This window comes from Rhinolophus sinicus, linkage group LG03 (assembly GCF_036562045.2).
Source record: "Rhinolophus sinicus isolate RSC01 linkage group LG03, ASM3656204v1, whole genome shotgun sequence".
Taxonomy (NCBI): Eukaryota; Metazoa; Chordata; class Mammalia; order Chiroptera; family Rhinolophidae; genus Rhinolophus; species Rhinolophus sinicus.
In genome coordinates, this window is record NC_133753.1 from 27,079,675 (window position 1) to 27,092,865 (window position 13,191).

The 13,191-nt window shown below is 40.3% G+C and overlaps 1 pseudogene; it reads left to right on the forward strand.

Moving 5' to 3' along the window:
* Positions 1 to 255: 255 nt before the first annotated feature.
* LOC109448219 (disintegrin and metalloproteinase domain-containing protein 20) lies at positions 256 to 2,042 on the forward strand (annotated as a pseudogene).
* The last annotated feature ends 11,149 nt before the right edge of the window (positions 2,043 to 13,191 follow it).

Consider the following 13,191-nt stretch of genomic DNA (forward strand, 5'->3'; position numbering starts at 1 on the left):
AATTACTGATACTTTTAACTGAAAGTCAGTGAATGAGCAAGATTAGCTTTTACCTGAGCTAAAATTAATGTTTTCGATAGGAATGATGTAAGTCCACTTGAATTGTGGTCTTTTGAACATTTTAAGGAACTGACTCTAGGTTTAAACCCCTCCGTCCAGCTTTCTCTAGAGATTTCAGTTACCTCAGCAGCCCTGTAAAAAGTAGAATAGAATCTATATTTTTATAACCAAAATGAATCTCTTTTAATTGAGAACATGATGCAGCTGGGATGGGTAGAGAGAATGCTGCTGCCTTCATGGTGTGATTAGAGGCAATTGAGCTGTTTGTCTTGCCCCCAAACAGCAGCCCCATTCCCTATTACTCCATCAGTGTGGCTGCTGCCTCCTTGGAGATCCATCCAGGTATTTTCTGTAGATAAGAATGCATTATAAAATAAAAATTTGTCTTCATTGGAGGGCGTCTTTCAAAACTAATGAGTCCCTTAAAATGGGGCTTACTTTGATTGCTAACTTCAAACAGAATGGAGGCTAGGGATAGATAACATGTCTGCAAAATAAAAGGAGATGAAACAAACTGAGTAAAGGGACCAAAAATGGTGCTTTTTGGATGGGTTGTCCACATACTTGTTGAAGATAGTAGGTTATCAATAGATTTTTGGGTGGAGGAGAAACTGGGGAGTCAGATATCAGTCTTTAATATGGAAAATTTCATGCCAGTTTACATGTTTAGAGAATAGTATGTAATGAATCCTTATGAATCCACCATCCACGTTCAATAGTTATCCACCTATGACGACTCTCCTTCATGTCTTTTTCTGGAAGCCTGCTCTTTCCCCACCCCTTGCCCCTGGTGTATAAGATAGACACCGTTGATTTACAGTTCCCACCTGTGAGATGTGGATTAACAGAAGAGAAAATTGCATACCAGCTGGAGTTGCAAAAGTTGTATGATTCCACTCTAATGCAAAGTTCTTACGTGGGCTGGTGGACTCACTTGTGATTTCTTTAGCTTGTAGTGGTCCTGTACCACTTCCGATACCTTTACTCCGGAACTAACGTGTGTCAGTAGTGCAGCATGAAGTAATTGATGTTCTCAATATAATAGATATCTGTGTCATCTTTCAAGGTTGATGTAATTTTGACTGCAGCTGAAGTCTGGAATAATGGAAGCCCAGTTCTCAACAATGACAGATCAACCTGTGGAGGAATTTGTGCCGTGAAACTATTAATATAGCCAACTTGATGCCTGAGTGCAATGATGGTGCCCATCTTTTCATAAAAAAATCATTTGGCATAAAGTTTGGTGTTGCATACATTGGAGGAATATGTCAGCATCCTTTTAATTGTGGAGTTGATGTTTTCGAAGACAACCGTCTGTATTCTTTCACATTTACTGTGTCTCATGAGCTTGGTCATAATTTAGGTATACAGCATGACACTGAAGGGCGTGTGTGTGAGCTCGAGTGGTACATAATGTTTCCCTCCAAACAAGTGTCAACTTAATTCAGCAACTGCAGTTATGCCCAGTTTTGGGGCAGTACTTTCAGAATGATAACCCATGTATTTTCCCTCATCCGTATCCTGGGAATATTTTTAGGCTGCAGTATTATGTGAACCTAGTTGTTGAAGAAGGAGAGTATGACTGGAACCTACTCCATCGTCTAAATGATCCCTGCTGTCTGTTGAGCTGCACTCTGAGGCCTGGGGCTGCCTGTGCTTTTGGGCTTTGTTGCAGAGACTGCAAGTTCATGCCGTCGGGGGAACTCTGTAGACATCAGGTCAATGAATGTGACCTTCCAGAGTGGTTCAATGGGACATCCCATCAGTGCCCAGAAGATGGATGTGTGCAGGATGGGATTCCCTGCAGTGACAACGCTTACTGCTATCAAAAGAGATATAATAACCAAGACGAACAGTGCAGGGAGATTTTTGGTGAAGGTGCAAGGAATGCATCTCAGAATTTCTATAAAGAAATCAATTCCTAGGGAAATGATTTGACACAAGTGGCCCTTATCTCCTGGAAGGAAACAAATCGTAGCTAAGGAACAATCACAGGATTAGATAAGAGTCCAAGAGCTCCAGAGTCTTGTACATCCTCCTCCAGACCAAATCTGTTATGCTGTCAGTGCTCAGGTGGAAAAACCCGGACTATAACACATGAAATGGTGACATCGAGTGGATCCCTCTGAAGATACTGGCTCTGCAGCTCCCTCAAGGATCTGTCCCCATTTCTCTTCCTCACTGTCCTAAATTCTATCTTGGGCTGCTGTGCCATACTCAGTGTAATCTGGCTGATGATGTACAAAGTGTGATAAAGGAGGAATGAGATTACATACTAAAGTAGCTGTAAGAATTACATAACACATAATAGCAAAAACCAGGGGAATGTACCTGGGGATTGGATTGTGAGATGGTTATTTGATAATGGGGGCTACATGTAAATCTGGATAATGATTTACTTGGGGGCATTTTCTTGATGGGGGTTTGTCACCCTGACAAGGACCCCACCTTGTCACCCTGACAAGGACCCCAGGAGATGTGGCACACTTACTGCTGGGGCGACACTTAAAAACGGAGAAAGTAATAGCACACCCTGGGTAAAGTGGAAATACTTTTCTTTACCATGGAAGTTGGCAGAACAGGCTGAGAGAATGGGTATGTTACATTGTATATATTATATGAGGCCGGAAGAGCCATCAAGAATGCACTGGTGCAAGGGCAATGTCATGTCTAACGATTACAGTTGTGTGTCTCCTCTGCAGACCAGTTTGATGATAGAACAGATTGTCACACATTAGTGCTTGTTAACAGCCATGGGGATAATAAGGTCCCTCAAAGTTACAGAGGCCAGGTGGCTGTACTTAACAGCCAGAAGTTATGGGACCACAGTTACCATAAAAATTGCCAAGGTTGGAGAAACAGCTAAAGGGATTTGCCTGTAGGGATTTTTGAGGTGGGAACAGATCACAGTATCTCAGGTGGCAAAATGTAACTAAAGAATGTGCTGCTTAATATGTACAAACAGATAAAAGCCAAAACGGAGGAGTGGGAGATGAGAATGGTTGCACCAATATAAAATCATGATCCCTGTTCAGTTTCTGGAACAAAGCTAATTTTCAGATACAGAATCTGTTGACTAAAGATATCACTGAGTTCCTAGGAGGAAGGACATACCAACATCATGAAAGATATATAATGTAATGATTATCCCAGTTCTTCCCCCAAGAAACCTTTAGCCATTTTCTTTGGAGTCTGTATGCTAGAGAGATAAATGCCTGTAGTTGAGAGGATTGTTGGATATACGAGTAGTGTCTGCATTGACATTGGTACCCATAGCTCCAGAACATTATCATGGATACTGTTATAGTGGGAGCATTGGGATATCAGGCAATAAGTGGAGTCCTAGCTGACATACAGCTTACTGTGGGTTCGGTGGTCTGCAGTCCAAGCCAGGGGTCAGGTATGTAATTGGGATGGGTATTTTGGCAGTTAGAATAACATCCTCATAGAGTCCTTGGCATGTGGAATAAGAGCTGTTATCATCGTGCTGCAGGTAGAAGCCTCTTAAATGCCCCTCTATCCTTGGCCAGCATAGCAAATCAAAGACAATATTGTATTCTGGGTGGGCAGGTGGACATAAGTGCCACCATTAAAGGCTAAAAGATGCCACAGTGGTTGACCCTATCAGTTCCCATGTAAATCATATGCAGAAAATGTATTGATCCTGAAGAATGACTGTAGGTTACATGAAGCTCTACCCAATAGAATCTCTTATTGTAGCTCTGGGTCAGATGTGCTATCACTGCTAGAGCAAATTAACATGGCCCAGGGGGCATGGCACCAGTGAATTTCACTCAGCTTGCATATATACCCACATGGTATATATGCACTCAGCTGGTTGTTGTTCAACCAGCTGAAGGGGGAATAAAATGCCTACATTTTGTGTATAGATGGGAAGGATTGGTGTTTGGGTTCAAACCCAACGTGGAAGATGACTACATAACATTCCTCTTCAGGGATGACTTTGAAAAGGGAGTAAGTGGAAAAAGATCATTGTATTGGGCAGAGTTGTCATGACTGCAATTGGTCATCTACCCTGTGTGGAAGGATAAGTGACCTAAGGTGGCCAAGGGCCTCACCAACTGGTCAGGGGCCTGGAAATGAAAGGACTGGGGAGTCAGAGAAAAGATGTGCTAGGGTACAGACATGTAGCTATAGATTTAGCAGTAGTCAGGAGGTGTTAAGATTTTTGTAGCAGATTCATACCTACCCAGAAAGATCCACCCTGGAAGGGGCCCTGAAAAACCAAGCAGGCAAAATGACTTCGCCTGTCAACATGACACGAACACCATCATTGTCCACCGTGGAACTAGCATAATGAGCTCATGGAGAGAGTAGCCATGGTGGCATATAGGTAGAGGATACATTGGGCCTCAGCATGGCCTGGCACAAAGGTCACTAACTTTGTTAATTTCCTACTTAAGTACAACCTGGAATTGTAGTGGCCCTTTGGTTTCTTGGGCATGTGAAACTTGTGAATTGTGACACCTTAAAAGAAAAGGATAATTGAATAGTGAGTGCACCATGGGTAGCTTGCTTCAGTTGGTACAAAGAATCCAGGAAAATAAATATTTTCAGCAGATTTTAATATTTTAAGGCCCTTTCCCCCCCAAAGCTCTTATCCCTTCTGTGTACCTCTGTTCCTGTGTTTCATGACCCCATTCCTTTCTCACCTCCGTCTTATCCTGATCCCTATTTTCCTTTCAGCTCCCCTGCTCCTTTTCCTCAACTTCTCCAATGACCACTTAACCATTGGCCTGGAACTTCACCCTTCCTTGATATGCCAAAGCCCTATAAATAGGAAAAAACAAAACTTGAAGGCTAACCCTGAGCATTGCTGCTCTTGTGTTAGCTAGGAATAATCCAGCCGTGTTGACTACTGGAATGAATGTCTCAAATATCTGGCACCAAATAGAAACCACTTTTAAGGAATACACATGTTCGGCCTTAACGTGATACAGCCACTTAAAAAAAAATTATGGCCTATAACCTGAAATACCAGAGCTATTTAGAAATACTTAGGGTGGGGGGTGGGAGATGAGGGTGAGGGGGATCAAATATATGGTGATGGAAGGAGAACTGACTCTGGGTGGTGAACACACAATGGGATTTATAGATGATGTAATACAGAATTGTACACCTGAAATCTATGTAATTTTAATAACAATTGTCACCCCATTAAATTTTTAAAAAAATTTTACATAAAAAAAAAAAATATCTTAGACTGACAGAGCACACCCATCCTTGGGTGAAAGCACTTATTTCATGACTTTGGAGAGAGCATGATAAGCAAAGACAAAACCACACATACTCAGACTTATAGTAGTAAAAATTAAACAGCTTGAGGGAAACAGAAAGTCCTTAACAAATGCAGAACAGATTAGTAATCAATACTGGATGTGAAACAGATATGAACCAATACTGGAAAAGGGGAGAAAGAGAAGAAGAATGCTACAGGGCCCACACCTCTCATGCTTTGGTAAACAGGTTACTGAAACAGAAACAAAATGATGCTCCTCCTAGGAAGATACTACTAATTGCAACAGTTGTGTCTGAATCAGCAAGAAATAACCGTGTTAGTAAATCGTCATCCAGCCTCGATTTTAGTAGACACTGGTGACAATTGCGAATGCAGCACCCATGTTTGATAAGAGGATAGTAACCAGGGACTCAGACCTATCCTGGATGAAGATAGAGGTCCCCTAGCTAGGTTACCTAGACAAGAAGTGCTGGTTAAGAGAACTCTATAAAAGATGGATAAATTATGTCTTAGGGTGGCGATCCCATTGATGCTCTACTGCTGCGTCCCTCCCCTCCCTTTGGTGGCTGCCCCCATCTGGACTCCATATTTTTAGAAAGAGATTTGATCTGAGGCCTGAGGCATCTCAATAGCACAAGTGTAACATCACTTCTCAGAATTTGTTCTAGTGCCGTTTCTGAAGTGATCACTTCTTTTACCTAAATTTTTGTCTTTCTACGTATATCAGACAGTCAGTTCCATTTGGTAATGTATAGACAGGCTGTGATTAGTCAATTTCTGAGATGTTTTAAATGTGAGATACTATGACTTCAAAAACCAGAGGCCTTAAGAAGTGATATATCCGTGATCAGTGGCTCCTTATGTGATAGTTTTACAAGAAAGATGTAATGCTGAAGTCATCATACTTGGAAAACCCCAGGTTTAGCACTACCAAAGAATAATAATGAGAATAAGGAGAATAGTAGAGTTAGCATTATAAGTGCTTATAATGGGCAAGCCCTTCTTAGATGCTTTCTTTGCTCATCATAAAACCTTAGAAAAATAGGTTACATCTCTGAATGTAATGGTGAACCTTGAAAGCCTAAAATTCTAAGACTTCTTCCAAGATCACATACCGAGCAGGTGGTTGCATTATAGTTGATATTCACATGCCTAGGACACAGAAATTTTTGATCTTCCTGCTGTATCTGTATCTGTCAAAGAATTCTTTTTATGCTTATTTTTTTCACACTAGCAATAAAATGAACACATAACAAATCTAATATATAACCAATTGGGAACAAGCTTCTTAAAATTGTTAAAACAAGTGCATGCAAGTGCAAATAAGAATTTCTACAGGGCCTCTGCCCATTTAAAAATAGGATTGTTTATTTTTGTTGTTGAATAGTATGAGTTCTTTATATATTTTGGATATTATCCCCTCTTAAGGTATCATTTGCAAATATTTTCTCCCATTCAGCTGACTGCCTTTTTGTTTGTTGATGGTTTCTTTTGCTGTGCAGAAGCTTTTGTTTGATATAGTCCTATTCATTTATTTTTGCTGTTACTTCCCTTGCCTTTGGGGTCAAGTTCACAAAACCCCATTGAGACCAAGGTCCATAAGTTTAGTATGTCTCTTCTATGTATTTTTTATAGTCTCTGGTCTTATATTCAAGACTTTAATCCATTTTGAGTTAACTTTTGTGTGTGGTATCAGATAGCAATCTGGATTTATTCTTTTGCATGGAGCTTTCCAGTTTTCCCAACACCATTTATTCAAGAGGCTTTCCTGTCTCGTTGTATGTTTTTGGCTCCTTTGTTGAAAATTAATTGCCCATATATGCAATTACTTCTGGGCTCTCTATTCTATTCCATTGATCTAGGTCTATTTTTATGCCAATACTATGTTGTTTTGATTACTATAGTTTGAAATCAGGGAGTGTGATACCTCCAGCAGAATTTCTTTCTCAAGATTGCTTTGGCTATTTGGGGACTTTGTGGTTCCATACAAATGGATTGTTTGTTCAATTTCTCTGAAAAATGCCATTGGAATTTTGACGGGAATTGCATTGAATCTGTAGATTGCTTTGGGTAGTATAGACATTTTAACAATATTAATTTTTCTAATCCATGAGCATGGAATATCTTTCCATTTATTTGTGTCTTCTTTAGTTTCTTTCATTAACGTCTTACGATTTTCCAGTGCACAAGTCTTTCACCTCCTTGGTTTAATTATTCCTAGATATTTTATTCTTTTTGATGCAATTGTAAGAGGGATTGCTTTCTTAATTTCTCTTTCTGATAGTTTGTTGTAGTGATAGAAACACAACTGATTTTTGTATATTAATTTTTTTCACTATTTGATCTTATTTATTCTTGCTCCTTCTCCATGTTTCTTTTTTACATCATAACCACCAGTTATTTTTTAAAATTTATTTGTTTCAGATGTACAAAACAACATACTAATTAGACATTTAAACCCCTCATAAAGTGATAACCCACTCCCCAAACTACTACCCCTCTTGATATCTTACATAGCTGTTACAATACCATCAACTATCATCCCTATGTTGTACTCCACATCCTGTGACTATATATACCTGTATATTTAGTTATAGTTGACATTCTGTATTATTCTAGTTCAGCTTCCGGTGTACAGCGTATTGGTCAGGCATCTACACAGTCTATGGTGTGATCCCCCTGATAAGTCCAGTGCCCATCTGGCACCTTACATGATCTTTAAAACATTGTTGATTATATTCCCCATACTGTATTAACTATCAATTTGTATTTCTTAATGCCTTCACCTTTTTCACTCTGACCCCAAGCCCATTCCTATCCATCACCCTGATATATCTAGTACCTATCTGGCACCATACCTAGTTATTACAATATTATTGACTAATATTCCTTATGCTATACCCTACATCCCCATGACTACTGTATAAAAACCAATTTGTACTTAATCCCTTCCCTTTCACCAGTCCTTAATGCCCCTCCCATCTTAAAGAAGTCCCTCTAAGATTCCTTGTAATTCTGGTTTGGTGGCGATAAACTCCTTCAGCTTTTTCTTGTCTGGGAAGCTCCTTATCTGTCCTTCAATTCTAAATGACAGCCTTGCTGGGTAGAGCAATCTTGGTTGTATGCTGCTTTTCATCACTTGGAATATTTCCTGCCACTCCCTTCTTGCCTGCAAAGTTTCTGTTGAGAAATCAGCTGACAGTCTTATGGAGGCTCCCCTGTAGGTAACTGACTGCTTTTCTCTTGCTGCTCTTTAGATTCTCTCTTTGTATTTAACCTTTGGCATTTTAATTGTGGTGTGTCTTGGTGTTGGCCTCTTTGGGCTTATCTTGTTTGGGACTCTCTGTGCTTCCTGGGCTTGTATGTCCATTTCCTTTACAAGGTTAGGGAAGTTTTCTGTCATTATTTCTTCAAATAGGTTTTCAATTCCTTGTTCTCTCTCTTCTCTATCTGGTCCCCCTATGATGCGAATGTTGGTATGCTTGATCCATACCAGAGGCCCCTTAAACTCTCCTCAGTTTTTGGATTCTTTTTTCTTTTTGCTATTCTGGTTGAGTGTTTTCTGCTACCATATTTTCTACATCGCTGGTTGAATCCTCTGCTTTATCTAATCTACTGGGTTCTTTTTGTTTTTGTTTATTTTTATTTTTTTCTCCAGCACTTTTAAAAAAAATTAGTTTCAGGTGCACAAAACAAAGTAATACTTAGACGTTTATCATTTATATCCCTCACACTGTGTCAGCCCCCCTCCCCCGATCCACTATCCCGCTGACATCGTACACAGCCATTGCATTTCCACTGTCTCTATTCCTAATGCTGTACTCCGCTTCTTGTAAGTATATACATATATATGTGTATATATATATATATATATACACATATATATGTATGTGTGTATATGTATATATATGTGTGTGTGTATATATATATATATATATATATATATATATATATATATATATATAAACTTGTAGTTGACATTCATTATTGTTCATCTTCAGCTTCAGGTGTACAGTGCAGTGATCAGGCATTTACATCATCCCTGAGGTGGTCTCCCTAATGAGACAAGTGTCCATCGGATACCCTACAAAATCTTTACAACATTATTGATTATATTCCCCAAATTAACTTTCGTAACTCCGTGGCAGTCTTGTGGTTACCGACTGCTTTCTAATCCTCTCACCTTCTCCCTTATCCCCACGCCCCCTCCCATCTAGCAACCCTCAGTTTTTCCTCTGTCTCCAAAACTGTTTCTGATTAGTTCATTCACTTATTCTCTTCTTTAGATTCCACATATAAGTGAGATCATATGATACTTGTCTTTCTCTGTCTGACTTATTACACTTAACATAATGTTCTCTAGGTCCATCCATGTTGTTGCAAATGGTAAGATTTCTTTCTTCTTTATGGCTGCGTAATACTCCCTTGTATAAATGTACCACAGTTTCTTAATCCAGTCGTCTACCAATGGGCATTTCGGTTGTTTCCATGTCTTGGCTATTGAGTATAGTGCTGCGATAAACATAGGAGTGCATAAATTTTTTCGAATTAGAGTTTTGGATTTCTCCAGATAGATAGCTAGGAATGGAATTGCTGGGTCATAAGGTAGTTCCATTTTCAGATTTTTGAGATACCTCCATACTGTTTTCCATAGTGGCTGCACCAATCTGCAATCCCACCAGCAGTGCACAAGGGTTCCATTTTCTCCACATCCGTGCCAGCACTTGTTGTTTGTTGATTTATTGATGCTAGCCATTTTGACTGGGGTGACGTGGTATCTCGTTGTTTTTATTTGCTATCTAATCTACTGTTGATTCCCTGTAATATATTCTTTGTTTCCATTATTGTATCCTTTATTTCTGACTGATTCTTTTCTTATGGTTTCCATCTCCATTTTTGTGCTTCCTATCTCTCTGTTGAAGTTCTCCCTGAGATCATTGAGCAGTCTTATAACCAGTGTTTGGAACTCTGCATCTGATAGATTGCTTATCTCCATTTCACTTAGTTCTTTTTTGGAGCTTTTATTTGGGAAATGTTTCTTTGTCACCCCATTTTGGCTGCCTCCCTGTGTTTGTTTCTATGTATTAGGTAGGGCTGCTATGTCTTCCAGTCTCAGTAGAGTAGCCTTATGTAGTAGGTGTGCTGTGGGGTTCAGTGGCGCAGTCTTTCTGGTCACCTGAGCCACACACTCCAGGTATCTCCCTTGTGTGGGTTGTGTGTGCCCTCCTCTTGTAGTTGAGCCTTGATTGATAATTGCACATCAATGTGAGAGACTGACTCTTGGACTCACTGGTTGTGAGGACTCGCCTTGACTACAGTGGAAAAGTTGTTGTGCAGGGGCTGATCCTACGGAGCAGGATCTGCCTCAGCAGGACTCTGGTGCCTGCCCCTTGGGTGTGTTGTATTTGGAGGGAGCTGGGTATGCTCTGGCTCATTTTGAAGCTGGCCACAGATGAATATGCAGTAAAACAGATGTATTCTTGCAGGATTTTTCTGAGCTCCAAATTGTCTGGTCATTTTTCCCTTGGAGGGTGTTCGCTGTAGGTCTATTTCAGCCACAGCCTGTGCCCCACCCAGGGTCACCAGTGGGAGTCAGAAAGAAATCCACAGATGGCTGCCATCCTTGCTGTGCTTGGAAGTGCCTTGAGAGGCCAAGCTGTGAACCAAGGCCGGCTGCCACTAGTGCTGGCTTAAGGCTGCTCAACCAGAGGTACAGGACATGCTGAAGCCAGATGCTGCTTGTCTGGGTTCCATGAACCTTTGAGAGTCTAGGAAAGTCTGCAGCTTGAGCCAAGGCAGGCGGTCTACACTGAAAAGCCATTGAAAACAGCCTGGGTGTGCCCAAAAGTTGGGCGGGGCCAAGGTCTCTAATCGCCAGGGCGTGGCGAACAAAGGGCTGAGACTCAGATATAGTGGCCGCCTGTGTTCCCACGCTAGGAAGGGGGCAAGCTCAACAAAGAAACGATGGCCTCCGCCAGCTCCCCCGTCCAGGAGAAAGCCATCTCTCCAGTCCCTGTCCCAAACCAGACAACTCCCCACCATTTGTCCCTGCCACCTCTCCAGCTGCTGCCCTACTGCTGGAACACATAGCCAGTGATTCTAATGGTGGGTGAGTCCGTGTGCGGTCCCTTTATGAGGAGTACCTGTGAGTGCAGCTGCACTCCATCTCACTCAGTCACAACCTCCGCTGGTTTTCACAACCAGAAATTATGGGGACTTCTCTCCCCGGCACTGGAACCCTGGGCTGGAATCTCTAGCTCCTCTAGTGGATGCGGAGGGGACTCCCACAGCCGAAATAGCCCTCCTGATCTTTAATGGTCACACACGGGTGTGAGACCAGCCTATTCCACGTCTCTGACCTTCCAGTCTGGAGGTGACTTCTGCAACTCCTTAGTTGAAAAGCTTCAGTTCAGCTTGACTTTAGGTGATTCTCAATAATGGTGGTTTTGTAGATTAGTTGTAATTTTGATGTGGTTGTGAGCGAAGGTAAATACAGCGTTTACCTACTGTGCCATCTTGGTTCCCTGTATATTTTTATCCTGCAACTTTACTGAATTTATTTACTAGTTCTGACAGTTTTTTTGTGAACTCTTTGGAGTTTTCTGTATATAGTGACAGTTAAATAAATACAAGTCCTCTTTTTGTGCATATAAGAATTCCTGCCATAACTTATAATTTACGTGATATATATATTCACATATATATTCTTATATGTATATGTAACAATATGAGCAGACATGAAACGTTAAGTGAATGTAAACACATTGGCCCTTGATAAATTGCCAACTCATTTTATTTCAAGATGGCAACCATCTTGAATAGCTATTGGATCATGTAATTATCAGAGTGATTATTGATCATTTGCTTCAGTAAGTAACATTGTGATTTTCATCATTTTGTGGGTTAGTATTTATGCAGATTAAACTAGTCTGAACTATTCTGTTGTATATGTGAAACACTTTCAGTGAATGAAACCAGTAAGGGAATTATACAAACACTGAAGTTAGTGCCTCATTTATATTAACAAGTCTTACTGCACAACTACAATATTCTTGGGCAGTTGGAGGACCCGTATCTATTCTACCATCTGATCTTCTGTCTTCACAAGATGATGGTGTCCAACCACACTGGCAGTGACAATATTTGCTGTTGTTGAACTCCCCTCTGAAATTACATTTCTTCACAGCACATTCATACTCTTAATAAAAAAAAAGTACCATTCTGTTGAAAACAGTATTTTCCTGGGCCACATGTCACATTATACACTACATGCCCCATTTCTGGCTGTTATGTCCCATGATGTACACTGTATCCAAAGCATTTTTGTCGTTAACTTTTGTACTATTATAAGATGTGATGTAGTGTGCGCACCTCCACTAGGAATTTAGTTCAAATTATCACAGTGTAACATTCCCCCCAAAACATGATTGTTTGAACCTCTCCTCAGTTTAGAAATTGGTCACCTATTATATTCACTTTTCGATGCAATGCTGATGAAGCATCCCTTACTTTGTAGCCAAGGGATCGGAACTACATAATCAGCACTCCATTTGAAAAGCTGGTATCATAGTGGATTAAATAATCATCAGGTATTTGCTATCTACAAGAAAAACATGAAAAACAAAGTAACAGAGAAAAGTAAAATGATATGGAAAAGAGGTATTATGAATACACTAATCAAAGAACACTGGGAATGGGAAATTAATGTTTGAAAACTAGATTTCAAAACAAGGAATGTTGCCTGGGATAAAGTGAGAAAATTCATAATGACAAAGGGTTTAATTTTTCACGATATAAGAATTCTGCATGTATATGCAACTACTAATAAAACTGAAGTTATCTGAAGCAAAATCTGAAAATCGAAGAGGAAA